General features: G+C 47.5%; 1 long non-coding RNA gene across 1 annotated transcript in view; it reads left to right on the forward strand.

Annotated features, from left to right (window-relative positions):
• Positions 1 to 1,999: 1,999 nt before the first annotated feature.
• Positions 2,000 to 27,090, forward strand: part of LOC128898530 (uncharacterized) — a 61,795-nt gene continuing 36,704 nt past the window's right edge. The window contains exon 1 of the long non-coding RNA XR_008462875.1: positions 2,000 to 2,148. This is a non-coding gene — a long non-coding RNA (uncharacterized LOC128898530). The remainder of the gene's footprint in view (positions 2,149 to 27,090) is intronic.

Here is a 27,090-nt window from a genome sequence, read left to right on the forward strand (position 1 = left end):
GGAACAGGTTGCCCAGGGAGGTTGTGGATGCCCCCTCCCTGGAGGTGTCCAAAGACAGATCAGATGAGACCTTGAGCAACCTGGAGTAGTGGAAGGTGTCCCTGCCCATGGCAGGGGAGTTTGAACTAGATGGTCTTTAAAGTCCCTTCCAGCCTAACCCATTCTATGCTTTCAAAGCACCACAGCAAAGAGCATGAGCTGAGCTTCTGAGCTGTTGCCTTGTTGGGGGACGCTGGGGCTTGCTGGGGCCAAGCAGTGAGTCATGGCAGCGGCTGGGGTTTGTGACAGCATTTTTCCTGCTAATCTCCCCCACCATCTCCCCCAGCAAACACAATGGAAACTCCATAATCCAGGAGATAGCCTGGGGCATACCGCAATTCCAGAGGGTCCTCACAGGAGTCCTCCCCAGACTTCCCAGCAGCCAGAGCAGGTAGTAAATAACCACACAAGTCCCAAAGATGGAAGGGGAGTGATAGAAGTATTACGTGCTTGCACTGAGTCCTGCTCCATGCCGGCTCTGGAGCGGGGCGCTCAAAGACTCCGGAGTGCTGACTCCTCGGAGCCAGAGTATATCATCTGTTAAGTCTCTGGCACGCCAGACTTGCTTCAGAGTGAGCAAATTAAAGGTCGTCTCTCAAAATCTGCTTAATGCCACATGCCAAAGTAGACAGAAGGAGAAACAGGGGGATGATAGATACTTCAATGTGCAGCTCAATCTATGGCTCAAGGCGTGTTTGTTTCTTCCTCAGGTTTGTCTCTGCAGTCTTGGTATATTGTTTGCATTATTTATAGTGTCGAGGGAGAGTCATCCTCTGTGTTTGAATGTATTTGCTGTGCTATGTGGCTGATTTGGATTGTGTCCTCTTGTGGGGGGGGGGGGGTTGGAGTTTTGTTTTGTTGTTTTGTTTGGTTTGGGTTGTTGGGTGTTGTTGGTTGGTTGGTTTGGTTTCTTTTGGGGTTTTTTTTTAGGGGGTTGGGTTTGGTTGGTTGTTGTTTTTTTTTCCTAAGGAGCTTGGCAAGCATTTGGCACTGAGTACAGGAAAAATAACACAAAGTCCCAGGTTTCTGTTAACCATTTATCACAGAATCATAGAATGGGCTGGGCTGGAAGAGACTTTAAAGATCATCTAGTTTCCACCCCCTGCTATGGGCAAGGACACCTCCCACTAGACCAGGCTGCTCAAGGCTCTGTCCAACATGTGCTTGTACACCTCCAGGGAGGGGGCATCCACTACCTCCCTGGGCAACCTGTTCCAGTGTCTCACCTCACTGTAAAGAATTTCTTTTTAACATCCAGTCTGAAACTCCCTTCTTCCAGCTTCAGTCTATTCCCCCTTGTCATATCCTTACAAGCCCTTGCAAAACTCTCCAGCTTCCTTGTAGTGCCCTTCAGGTACTGGAAGGCCACTATAAGGTCTCCCAGGAGTCTTCTTTTTCTCCAGGCTAAACAAACCCAACTCCAATTTACCTTTGCAGCACTTAGCCACTGCACATGTGCTGCAGATAGCTCAGGGACCCTGTGTGGACTTGATTTAACAGGTCCTTGTTGGAATTCAAGTGCATGCCTGAAGCTCAGAATGATTTGCCAAGCGGTGGACACAGGAAGGATGGTTCTGGCAGAGGCAGCCAGCACTGCCCCGGAGATGGAGCACAGCAGCTGCTGAGCAGCAGCACAGGAACCTCAGCCAGCACTGCAGAGGGAGCCAGCACAGAAAAGAGGATCCATTACATTGCAAGTTAGCTTGAAACTCACTTCAGTGCTTTAACATGAATCATTCATTCCATCAGTGAGATGACTGAGGAGTCTGGGTGAAAAAATGAAAAACAACACAGAGCAGTGCTGCAGAGGAACATCTGAAGGGATAGGGGGGTGGGACTTGGACCTAAGGACTTCAGTGGCTCAGGGGCATCCTTCAAATGCTTAAGCAGGAGTCTTGCTTTTCTCTTGAGTAAGAAACTCATGATTCTGTGCTGGTTTTCTCTTTGCAGTAGTGTGTGTCTGTATCCCTGTGGCTGGCAGGACCCAAAATGATACCCAGGGGCTTTACTTCTGGGTTGAGCCACTGCTTCTCTGCCTGGAGCTGTCTCCACATCTTCAGCAGCTTTCATCTGTGAGACTTGGGAAGTCCCAGGAGGAAGAGCACAGTGGTAAGGCAAGGAGGGAGGCAGTGCGAATTCTATATTTGGGGTACCAGAAGCAGGGAAAGCTGCTTCTGTAACACTCTGAACAGGGATTAGAAAGGTCCCAGTGCAGATGTTAACATGGTACTTGTCCCTTTGGTTGCACAGTTGAACTTGAGTCAAGAAACTGGAGCACAGCATGTGTGAGAATATGGCTAGGGCAGGAAACTTGTCTCTTCTGCAAATGTCCTAAAAATTCAGGACTCTGGAGGCACTGAGCACTGAGTCGTGTGGCCCTGGACAGAAGACAAGGGTCATCCTCAAAACTCAGAGCCCCTCAGCAATTCAGTTCTCTAGTGAATTCCTCCTTGCACAGTGCCACGTGCCAGGGATTTCCCTGGTCACGTCTCCTCTCTACAACTTAAAGGAGCAGCTCAGGCTGCCCAGCCAAAAGCCAAATTGGACACATGTCCTCTGAGCACAGGGGACAGTTCTGGCCAGTTTACATTTGCAAAAGTAGCCGAAATGCAACATGAAGGCCAGGAAACCCAAGCCACATAGCCTGGAAGCTTTGCATTGTAAATGGGCTGAGGCATCATTAACTCAGCTGCTTTGCTCGCCCGTGGGATTAGCTGCGCTCGTTTTCCTCCTGACGTGTAAAACTTGACACTTGGCTATTTCTGACTTTGGAGCTGCACTGAACCTGAGACCCAACCTGCTCCAGACACATACAGTTTGGCTGGGTGGATGCTTCAGTAGAAGCTGGAGTTTGTGGGGTTGTCAATGCTTATAAATATTTCAAGGTTGGGTGTCAGGTGACTGGGACCAGTCTGTGGTGCCCAGGACAGGACCAGGAGCAATGGGCACAAACTTGACCATGGGAAGTTTCATCTAAACTTGAGGAGGAACTTCTTTATGTTGAGGGTGGTGGAGCACTGGAAAAGGCTGCCCAGAGAGGTAGTGGAATCTCCATCTCTGGAGTCATTCAAAACTCACCTGGACACCATCCTGTGCAATCGGCTCTAGGCGAACCTGCTCTGACAGGGGGGTTGGACTAGATGATGATCACAGAATCATTTCGGTTGGAAAAGACCTTTGAGGTCGTTGAGTCCAACCATTATCTAACTCTACCAAGTCTGTGTCTAACCTATTTCCCTCAGCAGCACATCTCTGCAGCTTTATACACCTCCAGGAATGGGGATTCAACCACTTCTATGGGGAGCCTGTTCCAGTGTTTGATCTTCTGAGGTCCCTTCCAACCCCTTTCATTGTGTGACTGTGAATTGTCCACCTTAGTGTGATTTCTTATAAATTGGACTTGGGGGATTTTTATTTTATCATTACTGTGCATTCAGGGCAAAGATACTGCTGCTGGTTCCTTCTTTATCTCTTGTATTGCCTCATCTCAAAGATATTGGAGGGGAAGCAAGTACCTGGATGCTGGGGTTTAAAACTGTGCAACATTGCCCTTCCTAATGAGTTTTAAGGTGTGTGACTGTCAGCATCACCACGTGTACTGGGATTATTTTCAGCATCTAATTGTTGGAGACAACAAAATTCCTGCTGATTTCATTGCTGTTGTGCAAGCAAACTATCTCCATGCAGGGTGGTGCAAGGAGGCAAAAGGTGCCCCTGACCCACTGCAGACTTCGTGGATGTGAACCTACTCGGTCATGGGCAGAGGAACTTGGGGCTGTGCACCTTTGTTTTCATTTGGAGGTACCCTCCAAGTTGTATTCATGTTTCTGTGGCAGTACCCAGTACTATGGGTCTCTGTTGAGTGTGTTCCCAGTGAAACTGCTCCAGCTTTTCTTCCCTCTCCACTCTGTGTAACAGGTTACACTGAAAAGAACAACCAGATTTGGGCTAAAATCAAAATGTTTTCCAAGACTGTCAGCTTCCACTAAATTTTCCAGCAGACAAAGTTGGCATGGCTTCCTGTAGCTTTCATGTTTTGTTTGGATAACTTCAAAAGGCTCTTGTTTCAGTGGACTGGGATCTTGTCATTTCAGCACTAGCATTTCACTTCCTCTTGCTTTCTTTATTATAGTAAATAAACTTTCTGGTGTTACAGTAAGCAAGGGTGACCTCACACGAGGTGTAACAGACCTTTAAAGGTGATGGATGTTGTCTGTGTACCTCTTCCCAAAGGGACTCAGAGACAATGGCTTTGTAGGGTGACTAGAGGTAGGGTAGAACTTCCCACCACTGGTGGCTTAGAGAGAGAACATGGAGGAGGAGCTGGTTGCCTTTACAGCCCTTAGTATTCAGCACCAAACTGTAACTGAGATGTTCTCATCCATGGGAGGGCTTTGGTTTTGCCAGAACAGTCAAGATGTGGTTTTCTTCCTAATGAAAAACTCTGGGATATTTTACTTTGTAGAAAACTTCAAAATCTTGGCTGCTTTTCTCCAAAAGGGACTCTGAAGTGAGTTTTGTCACACTGGAGGTTGTGACAGATAGGGGACATTGCTTTCTGCCCAGCTGCAGTGCCCAAGAGCAGTTGGTGTTGAAAACCCTGACATGCTCCTCGGGAAAGCTGCCTTTGACTACAGCAAATGGTGTTTGTTTGGGTTTAATTCCACAGAGACATGTTTGGAACAAAGATACTTCCAAGGCTTTGAGAAGCACAGCTCCCCCAGCTTCGGGGATGTTGAGAGTCCCGTGGGTGATGCTGAGCATCCTTTATTTCATCCTAACCCTCTGCTTCAAGGGGTTTCTTTTAAATGATGCTTTTTTAAATGCATGAAGTTTCCTTAGGAGAATAAAGAAAGATTCTTCCCCCATGTTCTAGATGGGGGTGGGGGGAAGACAAATCTGCTTGAAGATCAGGTGAAGGGTCCTGCATGAAGTTGGAATGACTTATTGTTGCTCACTCTTTCAGGCTCATTGGTGTTTCCAAACTAAAGCCCAGAGGATGATTTTCCCATTTATGAAGCTGAACTGCTTGTCTGTGATCCGAAATCCATTCATTATATGCCTTTGCTTCTAAGCTATCAATGTTTCTCAGCAGGTACTGCTGGTTAAACCACAGACCTGTGAAAGCACAGGCAGTTCTCTGGAGACACTTTATCTCCTTCATCTGCTGGTGGGGAAGGGGAACTCCACTGCTCGCTTTCTTTCCTGGCTTCGGTTCCAATCTCTTCTCACGGCTGTGGGCCATTAAGCAGGACATGCTGCCTTCCCTCCATGTCTGAGCTCCAGGGTTGGGTTTACTCAACCCAAAGATGTATGGTTGCATTTTGAATGAGAACTACATCTGAAACCAGTTTTATCAGTTTCCTGGAAGATGACAGGGAGAAAATATGTGAAAAATGTCTTTTCACTGCTGTTGAGGGCTTTTCTTTTTTTTCCAGTCCTTTGTAGCCCATTGCTTCAAGCTTTCCTTATCATTTGACCATGAGAAAATGTTTTCACCCAATAAGAGAGGCCAAACCCTCACAGGTTCACCAAGGGGTGACTGGAGGTACCTGAGGCAAGAGGAGCATCAGCTTTAGTCCAGCTTTTATTTGCTTGCTAGTGATGTTAGACTGGATTTTGGGGGAAAATTATTTCCTGCAAGAGTGGTCAGGCTGTCCAGGGAGGTGATGGAGTCATTGTTCCTGGTGCCATGTAGACATGGCACTTCAGGATGTGGTTTAGTGGAGCTGAGTTCATGGTTGAACTCCATGATCTTAGAGGTCTTTTCCAACCTTGATGATTCTGTGATGCTATGTTTTGGGACAGGGATAAATAGGTAAGTTTCTCCTGCTGAAGCCAGGTATGGTTGGGTGAGCTCAGGTCTGCTTGCAGATGAATGAGAGGATCAGCTAGCACCCAGATGAGCTCCTCCTTTCCCCCATCACAGGGACAGGAAAGAGCAGCAAGCTTTGTCTCTCATCTGCACAGGAGCTTCTGGTATGAGGAGCCACGCAGAGGGACAAGGGGCTGTTTCACAGCTTGTAACTACCTTGCACAAAACCAAAGCAAGGAACATTCTCACTTTCAGTGAGGACATTCCAGTCCCCACTAGGCAGTGTATTTTTTCCCATTTCTCCCAGTGGATGCAGCTTTCCTATCTGCATAACAACACATTAGTTAGGTCACTTCACAACTATGAGGCAGTTGTGTGGCTTCCCTCTCTTCTAGGAATACTGCTGATGAATCATCAACACTTAAGGCCATAGTATGATGTCTTTATTCACACTTAATGCTAGTACTTGGCTGCAAAAGTAATCCCATGGAATCCAATGGGACTAAGTGTGGAGTTATATACTATTAAATCTTTGGCCTTTTAACAGAGTCATGGGTTACAGCCAGATTTGTGAATCAAACTGAAATGCAGTCCTGGCTTTGGGAGGGGTTAGCAGTAGTACAGGGCAACATTTTTCATGAGGAAACCTAGACCCATGTGAAAATTCCCTGTGAGCTGGCTTCGCTGTAAACCCTCAGATGTGATCCTAGGGGAGGGACAAGCAGTCAAGCCCACCTGGCCTTGCTTCTCAGAGCAACCACTCGAGTTGGGAGCAAATTACATCCCAGGTTGGGACTTTTTGCCAGGGTATTCAATTTATCCTTTTTTTCATCTGTTCCCTATTCTTGTAATTAAGATGTTTCAGGGCATAATAAATAATTGTCTTTCCAGAATTACAGCTTTTTAATGCTGGATGTGATGGGGCATCATCACATTGTGGGCTGTTGGGAGATGCAGTCCCAGGAGATCAGAAGAGGTTTTGGATCCAGTGGTGCCATTGGTTTGTTATAAAAGAGTATTGCTCAAGCCTCCACTCAAATTTGAGGTGGATTTGCTGGAGCCTTCTCTTTTCCAGCCTGAACAGCCCCAACTTTCTCAGTCTGTCTTCACAGGAGAGGTGCTCCAGCCCTCCAGTCATCCTCATGGTCCTTCTCTGGACACCTTCCAGCACCTCCAGATCCTTCCTGTAATAGGGGCTCCAGAACTGGACACAGTACTCCAGGTGGGGTCTTATCAGAGCAAAGCAGAGGGGGAAAATCACCTCCCTTGACCTGCTGGCTATGTTATTTCTTCCTAACCTCCAGCCTGACCTTCCCATGGCACAGCTTGAGACTGTGTCCTCTTGTTCAGTCACTGATTGCCTGAGAGAAGAGACTGACCCCCACCCGACTACAACAGCCTTTTAGGTAGCTATGGAGTGTGATAAGATCCCCCCTGAGTCTCCTCTTCTCCAGGCATGATTCTATGATTATGAAGAATGTTGCTGCAGGAAAGAAAGGCATGAGGAGTGCTAAGCATGGACTTTAACTTCCCATGGAGCTGATGAATCCATGGAGGAGAATGCTTAGCCAGACCTCCAAAGGGAGGAATGCAGCCATGGCCTTGCACTGCTCTTACAGCCTAATGGATCAGAATGAGAGCTGCTACCTGTCCCCTGCAGCAGAGTCTTTATTCATGTTGTAACCATGCAACAAGGGGAGCATCCCTGCTTCTCCAGGCTCCCCAAAGGATAAATTCACTCTTGGAGAATCTTTTTTTTTTTTTTTTAATTAAAACTTGCTATTTTGATCTGAAAAGCACAGGTTTTTCCCACCAAGCAAAATGATAGTGATGGAAAGATTTCATTGTAAGAGCCACCCCTGTGCTTTATTTTATGAAGTATGGATGGGTTTGCTCTTTTTGCATGGAGGCAAAGCAAACCACGAACTGCAGCTGTGCATTAGGAAAGATTCTTGGGAAGTAAAGTTATTTTAAAATCCCCTCCTTTCACCACCACCTCCCCTTTCCCACCAGATCTCTCTCTTTTCCACCCCACCTGCCCCGTTTTCCCCCAAATCCCAAGCACCTGGGCTCTATTGGAGTCTCCTCCCACCCCAGGTGTGGCCACTTTGCCCTCCCTGCCCACTCCCCTTTATAATGCCCTTCAGAAAAGGCAGCAGCCCTAAGCTGAGCCCATCTGGGCTGGAGGATCCTCCTCTCATCACTGGTGAGTGCCCCTGGTGCACACTGGGTGTTGGTGGTGGTGACAACAAAGGCCGGGGGGCCTGGTGGCCCCCCGGTTGTTAGGGCTCTGATTGATGACTCCTCCGGTATCACCCACAGGCTCTGGCTGGGGCACTGGCTGGGGGGAGCAGGAGCTGCATTGGGAAGATGAAGGCTGGTGGTAGCTTGGGGTCATTCCTCTCATCCTATCAGCTGCTACTAGGGAGAAGCATCTGAAGCAGGCCAAAGACTGCCTGCTGGAAGTCCAAGGTGGCATTTCAGCTGACCTTTTTTTCCACTCCTCCAGCAATTGCAAATTCATCATTTCGTGGTCACTGTGCCCAAGACAGCCTCCAAAACTTTAGCTCATCCCCAAGTCCTTCTCTGCTCAGAAACAGCAGGTCCAGCAGGGCACCTTCCTTACTTATCTCCCTCACCAGCTGTGACAGAAAGTTCTCCTCCACACATTCTGGAAACTTCCAGGACTGCTTCATCTCTGTTGTAATGTTTCCCCATGAGAACAGCTGGACATGGGAATCATCTCCCAAGGGAAGCAGTGGATTTCCCTACACTGGACAGTTTAAAGGCTCAGCTTTGCAGGGTGCTAGGACAGCTCAAGTCAATTACACCATTAGCTAGAAAGGTTGGGCTAGGTGATCCTTGGGGTCCCTGTGAAAACAAAACAAAAAGAATAGTTGTTTGGGAAAGCAGCAGTAGTGTTATTGGTCTCAATGCTGTAGTGATAATCTGGTGCCTGATGTAACACTGCTTGAGGTTGGGAGTGCTGGATGGAGAGTTTTGCTGGAAGAAAACCCTTCCAGCTTAGCCCTTATCAAAGCAGGGATGCAGTTGGTGACAGATATTGATTGTGTGCTTTCCAGGGTGTCAGTGGGCCAAAAAGCACAGGAGTCCTGCTTCCAAAGAACACATTTTGGTTTGTTCCTTGCCATCAGCTGCTCCACTGAGGAATGGGGAACAGCAGCACTCCCAGCCTTGTCCCCTCAGAGCCAGGGAGGATCAGCTAGTCCTCTTCTGTGCAGGTCAGACTGTGAGCAGCTTTAACACTGCAAAAAGCAAAAGGGACCCAGTCCTGGAGAGCGATGCTGTTCCTGTGCCTCAGAGCTATCTAAGGAAAACAGAACTAATAAGCAGCTGTGGATCACAAAGCTTCATTCAATGAGCTCTTAGGAGTCAACCTCAAGAGCCTCAGTGAGGGAAGGGAGGGATGTTGTTCACCAAGCTGTGTCTTGGTGCCACCAAGTCCTGCCCAGCCCTGCTCAGCTGTGAGCAACAGCTTGAGTACAGCCCTGCCCCAGGCACCACGAGAGCCCTTTTCAATGTGCCCGAGAGGAGAAACCCCAGCGAACAGCAGAGACACTCCAGTGCAGCTGTAGAAAATTACCCTGCAGGGGAGGAGGGTGGGGAAATTGGGAACAGCCATACATCCTCCCTTGGACAGAGCTTGCTTTACCCTGCTCCACTGAGGATTTGTTTTCTTTTATCCTATATTAGATCATGGCAATGGGGGCTGTACATGAAAACATCACCCAGCACAGCAGCCCTGTGGCTCACAGTGCTGTTTCTCCCCTTGCCTGAGCTTCTGCAAGGACCCAATATGGAAGCCTTGAAGACTCTCTCTTCCTTCAGCCTCTGCCTGTCCTTCCCCCCCGGTTCCCCTCCCAAGGTGCTTTTAATCCCTTCAGTTAATGTGAAATTAAGATAATGAGTCAAATAGAAGAGAGGACTGGGAAGGGGGTTGGCAGGGAGCAGGGAGGAAAGGGGAAAGAAAAGAAAAGAGAGATTCTTCTGACAGATAATTAGGGAGATTGGTTTACCAGCCAGGGACTAATGCTGGCTTCCCAGCTCAAACAGTCCCTCGTGACTCATTCTGTGACTTTAATTTCTGTGGGGTTCCTTAAGCAGGTGCCCTCTGACAGGTAGTCAATAGAGGACTTCTGGCTGAGCACCAGCGCCTCTTTGGAGAGGTCACATTCGGAGGTCAGAGAGCAAGGCCTGGGAGGTTGGCAGGTCAGGAGCCATCACGGTGACAGATGAACCTAAACGTGTTCCCTGCTCCCGGGCTGTCCCTTGCAGAGCAGCAGCGCTGGCGTCTCTGGACACCAGCCCCCTCTTTGCTAAGAGACGCTCCTGTTCGGCTCGGGCTCACACCTCTCAACTGCTCTTCATTAGCCGGGGGATAGGGCTTGTTCGTGGCACTCCAGCCGATGGCAAGAGGGTGCTGTCTCCATACCTCTCAACTGGTCCTCATTAGGTAGAACAGTCCCCTTTTGTCCTGCATGAAGCCCCCTTTGTTTCTCAGCCGCAGCAGGGCTGCGGGAGCAGAACCTGATACAAAACAATGCAGCATTATTTAGCCGGAGCCTAAAGTCAAGGAGGGAGCAGTGTTTCGGGAAGCTCTTGCTGCCTTCTCATGTGTAAACACCCACAGATTCAAGCTGTCTGTCCTCCCTGCTCTGAGCTTGGTTCCTCTAGCTGCAGTTCACACCATCTCCCAGCAGCCCGTGTTGCAGGACCCCTCCAGTAATGTATTTCTAAGGCGGTGGAGCTATGAGGAGTCCCTTCCTTTGATTTTTCTGCTGTCAGAGAGCGGCTTTTATTCTTCATCTCTGCACTCTGGGGAGGGCTCAGCGCTCCCCCCTTTCCTCCAGCCATTTGCATGAGGTCCTCTGCTCTGGCAGCATCTCCCTGCTTGGTGGGGGAAGATCCATGAGCATTTTGCTTTGCTTTCACCCCTCCCAAGCTGCCTCCCCTGCTGCCAGCAGCTGAGGTTGTGTTGGCTGGAGCCTGATTAGTCATTCTGTCTGAGATTTCTTTCAGATTGAGGATAATGATGGCAAAAAAAAGAAATTAATTTTCTCTGTAATTGGATTCCCACTTTTCCCTGAAGAGCTGCTGTCTTTCTACAAAGCAGCATCTCTCACCTCTGCCTTGGTGGCTGCAGTGCTGCTGTAAAGTGGTATCACCACAGGAGCGTCTGGTAGGTTATAAATCGGGTGGCAGAATTAAATGCTTACATGCTTGGAGTGCCAAGGTCGAGTCCCTGATCCCATTAGCCACTTCTTTCGCCTCGAAACAGCTGGAGCAGAGCTCAGCATCAGCTGCAAGATACCTCCTTCAAATCCAGACTGCAGAGGTAAACTGCAAAGAAATGAACACAACTGTTGTGCTTTTGGGTCCCATCCACTGTTTAAAGGGGGGGGGGGGGGAGGGGGAAGTGAGAGGACTGGGATTGAACAGTGTCAAACCTCCGAGAAAGGAAACAAAGCCTGATTTATTTATTTCATTTTCTTTTTGGAGCAACTGTGGAGCCAAAGTGCTGCTTGCAGTGAGTAGCATTTGCAAAATCAAAGTCATCTCTAAGCTTAAAAAGAAAGAAAACCCAAGGTGGATCAAGCCCACAGCAGAGCTTCACAGAAGCAGGAGTGAGGACAAGGAGCTCATTGTCCATGTGCCAGTGATCCAGAGAGAGGAACTTCTCTGTCCTGTGCCAGAGCCTGGATACGAAAGTCCTCTATAAATCCAACCTGATTTGTGAGTTAATTGGGGTGGGGAAACCAGGACAGCAGTATGGAGAAATAGGGCTTTGTGGGTTTCCTGGTAGACCTCTGCCAAAGAGATCCTCCTTCGTTTGGGTAGTGTTTCTGTGGCCTGCAGGGCAAGCATTTGCCCTCCCTCCCAGCTCTGTGCCAAGCCGGTTGCGTCACGTTGGTCAAGGTTTGTTTTGACACAACCGCAGACGGCATCACGTGTTGCACAACAGCCAAACCCACATTGCAGCCACCTCGGGAAGCCCTTTCTTGGTGACCTCAAGCTCTGCCACCAAGCACAAAGGGCACTGTGGGAACTGAAGGGATGCCTGTAGGTATGCATTCTGTTGGGTCCTGGATGTTCTCACCCTGTTGTGCATTCAAATTCTCTGTGAACTATGCAGAGAAACTGGTAGAGGTGCCCAATGGGCTGCAAAGGTGATTAGAGGATTGGAGCACCTCTCCTACGAGGATAGACTGAGAAAATTTGTGGGTTTTTAGTCTGAAAAGCAAAAGACTTGGGGGGGATCTCATAAATGCTTGCAAATACTTCAAGGGTGGGTGTTAAGAGAATGGGACCAGTTGTTCTGAAGTGGCACCCAGTGACAGGACAAGGGCTAACAGGCACAAACTTGAACATAAGAAGTTCCATCTCAATATGAAGAGGAACTTCTTTACGGATGACAGAGCACAGGCTTCCCAGAGAGGTAGTGAAGAGATCCAAAACTCACCTGGATGTGTTCCTGTGTGACCTTCTTTACGTGAGTCTGCCTTAGCAGAGGGGTTGGACTAGATAATCTTCAGAGGTCCTTTCCAAGCCCTGTATGACACCGAAAGCAGTGACACACATGGGATCAGATGTCTCTGGCAAGCAGATGTTTCAGTGGGCAGCTAAGAATTTTGTTGTGGGGTGGGGAGTTGGTGTTTTTCCTGCAGAAACCTCCAGCACTGTTTGCAGAAGGGTTGGAAGTTCTGCTGAGTGGCTTGAGCAAGTGTCATATCCAGCAATTTGATTGCAGGCTGGTGCCTTGCTTGCATTTTGTGCCCCCCTTGTGCCACCCAGATGACAGATGACTGTTTCGGCACCATCGGTGCAGCTTGTGTCAGAATCTCAGGTCTTGCCATACCAGCAGCAGGGTGATGGTCCCAAGAGGACTAGAATCATAGAAATTTTTGTGTTGGAAAAGACCTCTGAGGTCATTGAGTCCAACTGTCAGCCTGACACCACCATGGCCATTAAACCATGTTCTGAAGTGTCATGTCTGCATGTTTCTAGAACACCTCCAGGGATGGTGACTCTACCACCTTGCTGGGCAGCCTGTTCCAATGTCTGACCACTCTTGCAGCAAAGAATTTTTCTGTTTTCCAACTTAATCCTCCCCTGACACAATTTCAGGCCATTTCCTCTCCTCCTACCCCCTGATACTAGAGGGAAGGCTGATTTCATGCAGCAAAATGGGAACTGTTTGCTCCTGGCAGCTGAATTTGCTGTGTGCTCAAGGAAGGCAGCTAGCACAGCCAAGGTGGAAGTCCAGCAGAATGCTGGGCTTCAGGACTGCTCCCACTCCATGGCTCTCTCTGCATTCAAATGCCATAGCAGGGTGGGACTTTCAGCCCTGCGATGGAGGGGTCTGTGTTTTGTTTCGAACTGTAAATATAACACAATTGTGTTTATGTAATGCAGTTGTGCGAGATGCTGCATGTGGGTTTTAAATAGAACAAGGGTTAAATTTAGCCTCTGTATTTTCCTCTTTTTTTTTTTTTCCTCCCATTGATTTTGCAGAGATAGATTTGTGTTTGAAAGACTTCTCACCCTCCAGTTTACCGGCCTCTGTTCTGCATGATCTCATTGCTAGTATCTCACCCTTTCTCCACCCTTCCCTCCCGTTGTTTGCTATTCCGACTGAAGATGAGACACAAAAAAGTTAAACAAACTCTTTTTAAAAGCAGGGAAGGCATCATCCAATGTGTTTATGCAGTATTAAACACAACAAGATCATTATCTGGAGACACTGGAGACCGGATTCACTTTGGTTATAAATGAGCAAAGTTCCCATCGAGTACATGATTTACACCAGCGAGGGGTTTGGCGCCAGGGTGGATAAAGATGAGCAAGACAAAAACAATTCAGCTTTGCAGGCATGTAGTTCTTAAGCAAGCAGACACTTCTTACTACCCTCCAGTGAGGGAGGAGGGGGAGGAGAAAACACTATTGGGAAAATAAAACAAATAGGCCAAACATAATGCCAAGAGCAAACTTTCAAATTATGAATGTATTTATACTTTATAAACCTGACCTCGGTTCTTTTCCAGCCAGCAGCACACTGATGGCCTCAATGACCGGCTCTGAATTTCCCCACTCCTTGGAGGACAATGCTTTGGAATTTGCTTCCTATGAAGAGCTGAATCACTATCTGGGATGCAGATCCAAAAGCCAGAGATGCAAAGGGTTATGGAGATTGTGCTGGCTTTGTCATGTGGGATTTTAGAAGAAGCTTTGACCTCTGCTGAGGTAATTTTGAAGGGTCCATTGTGATCTCCAGGTTTTAGGATCTTTGCAGAAAATTACTGTAATTTTATGCTTGGAGGCAAACCCTCAGTTCAACTAACCCAACTCTAGCACAAGCAGCACTCCATGCTTTTAAGGCTCTCAACCAGCAGCATCACCTCAAAACCACTTTGCTATAAAGTGACTTCAGGTTTACAAAAATATATAGAATCATCAAGGTTGGAAAAGATCTCTAAGATCATCAAGTCCAACCATCAATCCAATACCACCATGGCTACTACACCATGTCCTGAAGTGCCATGTCTAGGGATTTTTTTGAACACTTTAAGGGATGGAGACTCTACCACTTCACTGGGCAGCCTGTACCGATGCCTGACCAACATCTCTGAGAAAAAGAGAGCCTTCCAAAGGCAGGCACAAAATCAGAAAAGGATCCCAGCCCACAGCTGTCCTGTCCAGCTGCTTCTGACTTTTCCAGCCAAACAAATCTTCAGGCCTTCTTCTGGGACACCATAGTCACACTCATAAGAAATTCCCTTCTTTTATAGCATATAAAAGAAATACATTCCCTGCTTAACAGGTGAGGAAGCTGGGGAGTTGAGGTTAAGCCAGAGATACTTCAGAGGAAGAGGAGAAGGGATGGGACAACCTTGTGCCTGCACCTATGTGCTTGACCTATGATGGATTCTGTGATCTGGAGCACACCTCAAGTGTGCTGCTGGTCAGGTTGTCATTAAGCAAGGAGAGACAGCAGAACACCATGTCCCCATAATGTTGTGCTTAGAAGGTGTAACCTGGGTGCCAGGAGGCAGGAGCTCTGCTCCTACTGAGCTTTCCTTGCACTCTCCTGAGTGATTTAGGCAAAAATAATTTGCTGAAGGATTGGGGAAATTCTAATTTCTCAAGGGTTTAAAGACTGGCCTTGTTTAAAAATATTCACTTCTCATCTCAGATAATCAACACTTTCAGTGCTAGAGACAGTGGGTCTAACCCTACCAACTTCTTTAACCTGCTGGCTCTGATATCCAGTTGAAAATCAAGGTGAAGTGAGGTTTTCTGCAAGCTGATAGGTCCTTCTGCAAAAAAAATACATTGAAAAGCAAAATGCTTTGTTGGTGTTTATTCTCTCAGAAAGCAGAATAATTATCCAAAAGAGACACTCTTGAAGGGAAAACTGACTGGTCAGCCAAATTTCTGATCTTAACTCATCCACAATTCCCTACAGCCTGGAAGTGTCTTCCAGTTTGTCACTGGTCCTTCACTCAGGTTTGTTAAATACGTGCCGGTGTGAACTCTTCCAGCTCTAATGAGGGTGGGAGATACATTAGGAACTCAAGCAGGCAGCATGAAGAAGCAGATTTTTTTATCTAGTATGGATGCAAGGCTTAAAATAACCCATCCACCCTGAGGACCTCTCTGTTATCTCACTCTTCCTTCAGGAGAGATTTGCCTTTGGTATCTGGCAGCAGAGATTTGATTTCACAAAGGAAACCTGAATAATTTCCCCTGTTGTGGGATCTGGAGTGGTAGCCTCCCAGCCTGTGGGTGGTTTAAACTTGTAGATGGTCTGGCACTCACACAGAATCATAGAATTGTTAGGGTTGGAAGGGACCTCGAGGATTAGCTAGTTCCAACCCCCCTGCCATGGGCAGGGACACCTCAGACAGCAACACATGCACAGCAACACCTCAGGTTGCTCACAGCCACATCCAGCCTGGCTGCAAAATCCTCCAGGGATGAGCCTTCTGCCACCTCCCTGGGCAACCTGTGCTAGTGTCTCACCACCCTCATGGGGAAGAACTTCTTCCTAACATCCAATCTCAATCTATCCATTCCTATGTTGGTTTTTTTTTCCATTTCCCCAGTCCTATCCCTCCCTGACACCCTCAAAAGTCCCTCCTCAGCTTTCTTGTAGCCCCCTTCAGATACTGGAAGGCCCCAATAAGGTCTCCTTGGAGCCTTCTCTTCTCCAGACTGAACAGCCCCAACTCCCTCAGCCTGTCCTCATAGGAGAGGCGCATCCTTCTCTAGGCTCGCTGGTGGCATCCAGCGCGTACGTGACGTTGGTTTCAGGCATGGGCCATGCTGGGTCTGAAGCTGGGGTTATTTCTGGCGAGGGGACGATGCTGTGGTTGAGTGGCACGTAAGTCGATGCCCCCTTCTGCCGTTTGCACTGTCCGTGGTCTCTTCCGTTCCTCCCTTCCAGGGCTCCCTAACGCCATACTAATTGGGTGCTGGCTCCAGGCTTTCTATTTTAATGTCGTTTGATGATAATCATCATTCCCGCAGGATGAATGGTTGAGAACAAAGACAGGAAACGTCCCCCTGATTAGATAGAGGCAGGGGAGCCACTGGAGGAAAAAAAACAAATGACAAACATGACAAATGAGGGTCTTGGAACTTCTGCCATCCTCCTGGGGCATGTGGAAGGGCCTGGAAGGATACATGAATAAGACCATAATTTACTGGTTTGGCAAACCATACATTGGAAGTCTTCAAGTATCATCTCCATCTGCAAACAAAGGCCAGCAGGAGAGGTAAGACCAAGCAGCTACCAGAACTGGGCTGTTTTGGCTACAGTCATGCAAAGCTTCCCTCATTCCAGTCATGTTGGAGCTAATGGTGACCTTTCCTACTGCACTGATGCTCTTCCTGGATATGAGGGGGAGAGGCAATACTCAGATGTAGGCTTAGGTGATGGACAAGGTATGAGCTACACCTAGAATGCATTCTGAGTGCAGACTGGTTGGAGTCTGACCTTGTTTCATATTGACTTGTGTTGATGAGGGAACAGGGGCTGTATAGTCTGCAGAGGAGAGGCTGAGGGAAGGCCCTATTGCTCTTTACAACTATCTTAATGGAGGCTGTAGAGAGGTGGGTGCTGAGTGATATGGTATGGCACCCAACATGGTGGAGTTGGATGGTGGTTGGACTCCATGATCTTGGAGGTCTTTTCCAGACAAGACAATTCTATGCAAGGCTATGCTCATGCTAAACTCTGTGCATGCTCCTTGGGAAACCCTGAAGAAGAGAAACAAGCCATGCTGCTTCTCCACAGTGACCCAAATGTATATGTTTCTGCAGAGCAGGTGGTCTGTCATCTTAATTTCAGGGTAAATCTGTCTTTACAGTGTTAGCAAGTATTTCCAGGGGGCTTGAAGGCCTTACAAGTCTCTTGGTGTAAGGTCAGGAAGGTTCTGCAGGAGCCTGTGTTGGGCTTTAGGTGTCAGTCCACATACAGAAACATGAATGCATGGAGCTTGGACCAGGTAGCAGTGCTCAGCTCTACATCCTGGCCAGGTACCAGAGATTCTAGATTTACTTGGGTCTTTTTCTTCCTCCAGAAGTGCTCTGTAAAGTGGTCAAGAGCAGCCTAGTATTTCTGGGGGGAAATAATTAAGAAAAGCAAACTCTGACTTGAGTCAAATGGTTGTCAGAATATTGTAGCTTCATAAAACCAGGAAGGTTTTCATTTCCAGTGGTTGAAAACTGAGTGGGAGCTGGAAGAAGAGGGGAGCTGGTTCTGATTAGCCCCGAGTCCCCACATGCTGTTGTGCTGTTTGGTTGTGTTTTTGTTTGTTAAACTTTGCTTCAACTAATTCTATCTAGTGCTAGTGTTGAGAGCATTGCCTTAGTTTTGTTTATGGGGCTGTTCAGCCTGGAGAAGAGATGGCTCCAGGGAGACCTTATAGTGGCCTTCCAATACCTGAAGGGGGCTACAAGAAAGCTGAGGAGGGTCTTTTTATAGGGGCTTGCTGTAATAGGCTGAAAGGATTAAAGCTTGAGGAAGGTAGAATTAGCCTGGATATTAGGAAGGAAATTTTTACAATGAGGGTGGTAAGACACTGGAATAGGTTACCCAGGAAGACTGTGGATGCCCCCTCCCTGGAGGTGTTCAGGGCCAGGTTGGATGAGGCCCTGAGCAACATGGTCTAGCGGAAGGTGTCCCAGCCCATGGCAGGGGGGTTGAAATGGGTATCTTTAAGGTCCCTTCCAACCCAAGCCATTCTGTGATATGATTCTCTGATTGTGCACTGAGGGGATGAACAGAGTATGGCCATCCCTGCCAAGCCCCCAGAACTGGAGAGCTTGGGCTAGATGGGCTCCAAGGTGCCCAGGGAGTTTGATGGTTCCATGCCTTGTTAAAACTTTCAGAAGGTTTTCTGAGGATGAATGAAACATCAAGGTCTGTCTCCCTTTTTTGTCACTGTTTTGACTGTAATAGAGAAAAAAACCTGGCCTGGGGAACAGCCCTAGGGCTAATCTGTGGTGCTCCTTGGCCTGCTCCTTACAAGACTCTCTTAACAATGAGTGACTGTGGTTCTTGGTGATGCCCAGGTTTGAAACCAGTAGAAATCTGCTGGAAATGAATGACAGTACTCTGACTTGAATACCTTAAACTGAAGCTCTGGGATAAAACACATTTTTCCAATGCTGCAAAGTTTTCTCTGATGGCACTTTTGATAGAGAGGATGACTTTTTTAGGTGTGCTCTTCTAAAAACAAGACTTCTGCCCTTGTTTAGTGATAGATTATAACTGCTCTCTTAGACCTGTGCTGTGAAATAGATGAGGGAAAACACTGCCTTGGGTTAAATGTCCTACAGAACCTTTTTAGTCTCTTTTATCCCACAGTTTTACATTGAAGAGCTGTGATGATTCAAGGTGTTTGATCACTCAGTGTTGCAATTTCTATCAGCACTTGTTTCCAGTTGTGTGTTTTCCTGGCAATTGGCTTGTGGAACCTTTCACCTCTAGATCTCCTCTGCTGTCACGTGCATTGCTCAGGTCCAACAATCTGGCCCTTCTCTCCCACCACTGAACAAGTGGGGGGTCACTTTTTGTCTGCAAAGGGAAAAGAACAAATGTTTCTGCAACCCTTGCTACTTGGCAGCTCTGTTGGATGCCCTCAGCAGGGTCAAGGACTAAAAAAATGGCAGAGTGAACTCCAGGTCTCTTTCTAGATAGGATATCTCAACCCAGGACTCAGATGTACTAAGTTGCTGGAAGGTCTGCCAAGCAAATCAGCCTAATGCATTATTTCAGTTCTGAATCAGACATTTTACCCTTCCTACTTCCTTTGGAGCATCTAGTGAATCAAGATGGGACTTCAAACCACTCATTTCAAAATCTGGCAGATCTTTCTTCCCCATCTTGAGGCCAGTCCAAGATCTGTTAGGAATCACACAATTGTTTTGTTCGGAAGAGACCTTTTAAGATCATGAAGTCCAACCATTAGCCCAGCACAACCAAATCCACCACTAAACCATATCCCTCAGCACCTCATCTACAGGACTTTTCAATCCCTCTAGGGTTAGAGACTCCACCACTGCCCTAGGCAGCCTGTTCCAGGGCTTGACAACCCTTTCAGGGAAGACATTGTTCCTCGTGTCCAACCTAAACCTCCCCTGGCATAACTTGAGGCCATTTACTCTTGTCTTGTCGTGTGTTCTTCGGGAGAAGGTGCCACCCACCACCTTGCTCACAATGTCCTTTTGGAGAGTTGTAGAAAGTTACAAGGTCAGGTCCCTGATGTTCACAGGTACAGCTGAACAACTGCCCCAGAGCAATAATGTGTGAAGAGCTGCTCTAACTTTAGGAGAGAGGTTTTAAGAAGGTTGTTGAAGTGTAGAAATCCCTAATAATTAATTTTTATCAGGGAGAAACACTTTCAAAAACATTCCTCCCTCACTCCCATTCCCCTTCTACCTTCACAGATCTATGAGGACTCTGTTTCTGACCAGTAGACTGCACTGCCCTTGAGCCGCATTAGACCGCACAGCTCTTGAGCTGCATTAGACTGCACTGCTCTTGAGTTGCATTAGACTGCACAGCTCTTGAGCCGCATTAGACTGCATGGCTCTTGAGCTGCATTAGACCGCACTGCTCTTGAGCCGCATTAGACTGCATGGCTCTTGAGCTGCATTAGACTGCACTGCTCTTGAGCTGCATTAGACTGCATGGCTCTTGAGCTGCATTAGACCGCACAGCTCTTGAGCTGCATTAGACTGCATGGCTCTTGAGCTGCATTAGACCGCACAGCTCTTGAGCTGCATTAGACCGCACAGCTCTTGAGCCGCATTAGACCGCATAGCTCTTGAGCTGCATTAGACTGCACGGCTCTTGAGCTGCATTAGACCGCACGGCTCTTGAGCCACATTAGACCGCACAGCTCTTGAGCCGCATTAGACTGCACAGCTCTTGAGCCGCATTAGACTGCACTGCTCTTGAGCCGCATTAGACTGCACAGCTCTTGAGCCGCATTAGACCGCACAGCTCTTGAGCTGCATTAGACTGCATGGCTCTTGAGCTGCATTAGACCGCACGGCTCTTGAGCTGCATTAGACTGCACGGCTCTGGAGCAGCAGCAGAGTGCACAGCTCTTGAGCTGCATTAGACTGCACTGCTCTTGAGCCGCAGCAAAGTGCACGGCTCTGGAGCTGCATTAGACTGCACAGCTCTTGAGCTGCAGCAGACCACACTACTTCAGTTGCTCTTGTATGTGCCAGATCTCCCTGTGAAGACTCGGCTTTTCCCAGAGTGCCATCCCCTCCGCTCTGGAGTATCCCAGACGAGCTCCCCACTTGAGCAAAGTGCTGTTGCCTTTGTAAAAAGGGGGAAAGATGTAATTTGGATTAAGCAGACCCAGCTTTGGGGCTTGGATTGCTCTCCCAAAGCCCAGGCTACGATCCCAGCCTTAAACAGGCCCCGTAACATGTCGTTCCAGCCTCTGTGTGTGCGCGCGCCCTGGTAACTGCTTCCACGTTTTTGACAGATGGCTTGGTGTACCTCGCAGCGAAGCCAACATCCTGTTGAACAAACAATGAGGAGAGAGGAGGGAGGAAGAATGGGGTGTGGGAGAGAACACAGGATGCCATTTATATTTTTATTTATGCAAGTGCTGAGGGGTTTTTTATTTACTTTTCATTTTCTTTTTTTTTTTTTTAATGTTGTGTATGCGGCCGACTGAGAACTGGGGAGAAAATGGAGCTTTGAGGCTTTGGTTATGAGAAGTCTTCAAAGAGAAGACTTCTAAACCTCCCTCTAGAGACTGAGAGACTTGTCATTACTCGTATTTGTACTGAGATCGTGGGGAGTCGTGCCGCTGAATGAATGGAGTTACTGGGTTGTAAGTCGTTCGTAAGGCGCTCTGTCAGAGAAGCAGAGAATTACTTCAGTTGGAAAAGACCTCTAAGATGCCCAAGTCCGACCATCAACCTAACACCACCATGGCCATAAAACCATGTCCTGAAGTGCCATGTGTGTTTAACAGCTCCAGGAATGGTGACTCCACCACCACCCTAAGCAGCCTGTTCCAAAGGCTGTTTGTGGTGTTTCTTTGGGAGGTGCAGTGTTTTGCTTTCAAGGGTTTATGTGTGAGTCTGAAATGTCAGAAGTCCTCAGCAGGCTTCATCTTTCAGTGAATTGCCATGCTACATACCCCTTATTCCATGCCCCTAGAGCTGCCCTCTGTTGTAGAGCAGATACTTGGATAAGAGCAGGCTCATACAAGCTAGAGGTGATGTTTCCTTCTGGTCAGAACACTTAACATGGATTTGGACTTAGGTCTGTAGGACGATCTTGCAGAAACCAGGGCAGAGTCTTGTCGATCTGTAAATATGAATATTTGACAGCTTTTGAGATGTATTTTTGAGATCAAAGCATCAGAGACTGGTTTGGGTTGCAAGGGACCTTTTAAAGTCATCTAGTCCATCTTTCCTGCGGTGAGCAGGGACATCTGCAACTAGAGCAGGCTGCTCAGAGCCCAAAACAACCTGACCTGGGATGGTTCCAGAGAGAGGACATCTACCACCTCTAGTGGAGGATGATCTAGAGCTGCATAATGCTTGGAAACCTCTGCAGATAGCTGATACCTCTCTGTTACTGTGATGGCCATGAGAAAACTTTCTCAGTCCTGTAGGCAAGCTGTATCAGTGGGTACTGGTGCCCACTCTTGGAGGTATAGTTCTAGGTCAGCCAAAGGAAGGGGCCCAAGTGGAGGATGCTTGTTTGATGAATGACTTGAGAAGCAGTGCAGCTTATTTTCTGTGATTAGGTTCCTCATTAAGCTGTAACTCCTGTTGGATTCTTCATAGCAGAGCACACAGCAATGGTTCTGGTGGCTGCTGTAGGAGCAGGTCCTGTCTCAGGTGTTTCTTCTGAAGAACGTGGCTTGCTCTTTGCAGGACTTCAGCACTGCCCTCCCTGGTCAGTGTGATTGATTTAACTGAACACAGAGTTCAGCTGACCCCAGCTCCTCAAGGAAAAGCTGACTCTGCCTGACACCTCATCCTTTCATCTGTGCCTCTGTCTACACATTGCTCTGGTTTTTGTCTACTGTGACCCAGCTTTTCTGTTTAGCTTTTGTCAATTTTTCTTTTCCTCTCATGTGAACCATATGCAAATTTAATATCTTCCTCTCTTTCTTTTATGTTTCTGCATCCCTCCCTCCTGTCCTCTTGTCCTAGTTTATGACAGAGTTCTCCCAGGTCAGATACCGTGCAAGTGGCTGTTTAAAACAAATTGCCCCCATCTGGGGTTTTCTTGCCACAGAACAAACTAGAATTTGTTCCTGAGTCTGGTGTTGTTGGGTGCCTGTTAACTTCTCAGCACATCTCTTCAAGGTATGAAGGGGTCTTCAAGAAAGCTGGGGAGGGATTGTTTAGGGCATGTAGCACTAGGACACGGGGCAATGGTTTTAAACCAGAGAAGGGTAGATTTAGACTGGACATTAGGAGGAAGTTCTTTACTCTGAGGGTGGTGGAACACTGGAACAGGTTGCCTAGGGAGATGGTGGAGTCTCCATCCCTGAGACATTCAAGGTCAGGCTTGATGGGGCTCTGAGGAGCCTGACCTAGCTGGGGATGTCCCCGCTTACAGCAGAGGGGTTGGGCTAGATCACCTTGCGAGGTCACTTCCAATCCAGAGCATTCTATGATTCTGTGAAGTGGAGCTGGTAATATCTCCCACAAGAGCTGCAAATGCCTCTGCTTCCACATGTTCTCTTCAGTACCTCCAGCCAACTGCATGTGTAGGATCCCTTCTGCAATGTATCGAGGGTCTGCTGAACCAGGCCATCAGGCTGTTCCCAGAGACAGTTGGACAACAGCATCCTGCTGCCAGTATATCAAGACTCCCTTTCTAAATTACAAAACCACAGAATCACTGGTTGGAAGGGACCTCTGAATATCATGAAGTCCACCTTCCTCCCAGAGCAGGATCAACTATAGGAGGTCACACAGAAACACATCCAGGCGGGGCATGAAAGTCTCTGGAGACAGAGATTCCAACATCTCTCTTAGGTAACTTTAAGCATTAAGAAGATGCCCCCTCAGCCTTTTCTTCTCCAAGCTGAGCAGCCCTTCCTCATATGAGAGATGTTCCAGTCCCCTCAGCACCTTAGTGGCCTTGTGCTGGACTCTCTCCAGTAGTTCTTTGTCCTTCTTGAGCTGGGGTGCCCAGAACAGGACTCCCAGTGCCACCTCCCCAGCACAGGATCTCCCCATCATCCCAAGAGCAGCATATGTCACTACTTCCCCCCAAAAAACCTGACAATTCCAAGATCAAGAAGCCACCATGAAACCCTCCAGATCCACAGGCATTTGCAGGGATCCCAAGTGATCCCCTGTCCCCAAAATAGCATGGCCCCCTAAATGCTAGCAGCTGAAGAAAACCCACGCGCTGTGGCAGGCGCTTTGGGAGGCATCCCTGTGCCAAGTCCCTGTTTGCAATACATCATCTCCCTTTCCACACATTTCCCAGGCGATGGGAATGTTTTTCCATCCTTCCTTCTGGCTGGTAAAGAAGTAAAGTATAAAGTGAGTTATAAAGATGTTTAAAGGAGCTTTTGCCCTGGCCTGGCTTGGCCTGGAAGATCTGAGGTCATTCACAGTGCATGTTAGTAAATATGAGTAGGGCCTTTGGTGCTTTCTTCCAGGGAAACAGCTAATAAAGCTGGCTGACAGGGTTTGTTCTTCATGCCAAGACACATTCCAGCATCTGATTATTTTATGTCATTACTTTAATGTGGAAAGAAAGAGAGAAGCATTAATTTTTCCAGGTGGATTGGCCTGTTTTGAGGAGGTCACAGCTTATGGTCAGTGGTTGGAAGGCTGAGAGAACTCAGGCTCTTTAGCCTGGAAAAGAGCAGCCTGAGAGGGAATCTTCTCAATGCTGATCAATACCTAAAGGGTGGGGGGCAAGAGGATGTGGCTGGACTCTTTTCAGTGGTAGCCAGTGACAGGGCAAAGGGCGATGGACACAAAGTGGAACCCAAGAAGTTCCGCCTCAATATGAGGAAAAACTTCTTTACTGTAAGGATGATGGAGCACTGGAGCAGTCTGCCCAGAGATTGTGGAGTCTCCTCCTCTGGAGACTTTCAAGACCTGTCTAGATGTGTTTCTGGGTGACCTGCCCTAAGTGATCCTGCTTTGGCAGGGGGGTTGCACTCTCCAGAGGTCCCTTCTAACCCCTACCATTTGGTGATTCTATGAACATGAGGAGAAACTTCTTTGCTTTGAGGGTGCTGGAGCTCTGGAGTGGACTGCCCAAGGAGGTTGTGAAGTCTTCATTGGAGAGATTCCAAACTCCCCTGGCCATTGTGATCCTGGGCAACCTGCTGTGGATGTCCCTGCTGCATCAGCAGGACTGGACTGGATGTTGTCCAGAGATCCTTTCCGATGCCACCATGCTGGGATTTGGTGATTCTGTGTTTGGATTAAAGCTGACTCATAACTTCTATGTTGGTCATAAACTTAGCCTAAAAAACTCTACAATTTAGGGTACCTAAAGCAGGAGAAGGAAGGGCATGGCAGCTGAATTGCTGACATCCGTTCTGAGGCATTCCTGCATCTGCAGATTTGACATGGAGCTGGAAAAGGAAAGAAGAGACAATAGCGTTGTAATTGCTTAAGTGGCTCAAACTGCAAAGGAAACATCAGAAACTCATGGAAGAGACCTCCTTGTAGCCATATGCAGCACAGAAGATACCAAAGAGAAATGTCTACTCCCTCAGACATTCTGCAGTCAGAGAGGGAGGCAGAGATTATTCTCATTGGGAACAAAATCCTGGAGTTGCCATGTTCTGCAGGCCAGCTTAAAACTGGATTTCATATTGCCAAAACACTTTGCCAGGGGGATTAGTCACTTCAGCTTTTTTATTGTGGTAATAATGCAGAAACATAACAAACCTTCTGACATTTCCACCAAAAAAAAAACATGTCAAGTCATCAAAATCAATACTTCTCTTTAGATCTCTGCTCTTTTAAGGTAATTACCCTGTTTCAGCTCTTTTAAACCAGCTGTGCTCTCAGTCTAAGGTCTTGGTCCTTAGATATGCGACCAGTCTTTACTCGTGGGAGTAGGGGATAATGAATTTTGTGAAACTGGATCCATGAGTGTGGACTCTCTAAGTCAGAAGCCATCCCAGATTCGTGTTCTCTAGGTCTGGTTTAATTTTTCACTTTTGTGTCACTTCATTGGCATTTCTCTTAATTCTCCCCAACGTAGCCAGAATTGAAAACAGGACATCTGAAGGCTGGGAATTTTGTGGGTAGCTTCTTATCTCTCCTTGGTTTTCCACTACTCCAACTTCAATGAGGGATCATCTTTTTTTGTTTAAACATTCTGGTGTGAGAGAAACGAAGACCAAAGGACTGTGGATAGTTTATGATGGGTTACTGGATGTAAGTGCAAAATCAGAAGTGATCCATATCCGGCACGTTCGACTCCTCTATCCATTCAATCACTGTAATTCCAAGCACTGGGGGTTTTGAAATGTTATTTGAAAATAAGTGGCTCGTTGCAACTGAATGTTGCTAATCCTTCTGCTGGCAGGAGGTCTGCTGCTGAAATGACATAATTTGTGACTCGCAGTGATGGGTGGTGGCGGGCGTGGGTTAAACCTAACCCCCCAGTTCTCAATGGCTTTGCTCATATCTGACAAGACAGTTGTTAACTGCTCCATGTGGCTGTTATGTTTGATGTGAGATGGGGAAGAAGTGAAAATAAATATTTAAGTCCCGGCGATGTGTGGTCCTGCCAAACAGAAGGGAGATAGCAGGCTGGTGTCCAATACTCTTAACTGGAACTACATGGCTTTTGCTTCGAAGTGAATGGGGAAATTCCTGGGTTACACTGTGCATTATGAGGGCTTTCTGGCTTGTGGAGGGTATTACAGAGAGAGAAGTCATTCATTTTCTATGTCTGAGGATAGACAAGAACTCATAAGCCTCATCTTCAGCATGCTAGGGAAAACTTTTCTCTGTAAGCAGCAGAAAAAGCTTAGCTGTTCCCAACAGCTGAGTCTGGTCTATATTGTAGTACAGGATTCCTGTCCAGAAGTGATCTGTGAGTGAGTTTTCACTGAAAATTCCTTGAGATCCCATATTCAGTATTTTCCCAAATGTCTGCTGGAGATACATTTCTTTATTGCAGCAGCTGCAACTATGAGGGTCATGAGCAGCACTTGCCCAGCTTGGTAAAATGGGTTTCATAAGCAGGGATGATGCTTGATCAGCCCATTTTTGAGCTTGGTGTCTTAAATACAGATTAATTTGTTTGAAATCTGCGATATATTGATTTTTAGCATTTGGTGGCATACTGCAGGGGTAAGCCCAAGAAGATGCATGCTTTGGATCCTGATCAAAACTTCAGATTGAATTTGTCCCAATCCTGAAACACTGGGTCTAGTGTAGAAGGTGGAGCATCATTACTGGTCTGCTGGTAGGCTCAGTCTAATTAATCCCACTGTGTCAGCACCACCTTCAAAAGTAGTGTTTAATACAACTCTCGTCCCTCTAAACCCCGCCTTTGGTTCTGTTCTGCTCTGTTTCTTAGCAAAAAGGAAAAATGTCAAGAACTGTAGGTCTGTTTCCAAAAGGAAACTAAAAGCCTTGGCAAGGCGAAAGAGATCTCTCAGGTTGGTTGCTCAGCTTTCTTAAGCTGCTGAAGTTGAAGCATGACCTTGCCCCTTCAGCCC

The sequence above is a fragment of the Dryobates pubescens genome, chromosome 25 (assembly GCF_014839835.1).
Source record: "Dryobates pubescens isolate bDryPub1 chromosome 25, bDryPub1.pri, whole genome shotgun sequence".
NCBI lineage: Eukaryota > Metazoa > Chordata > Aves > Piciformes > Picidae > Dryobates > Dryobates pubescens.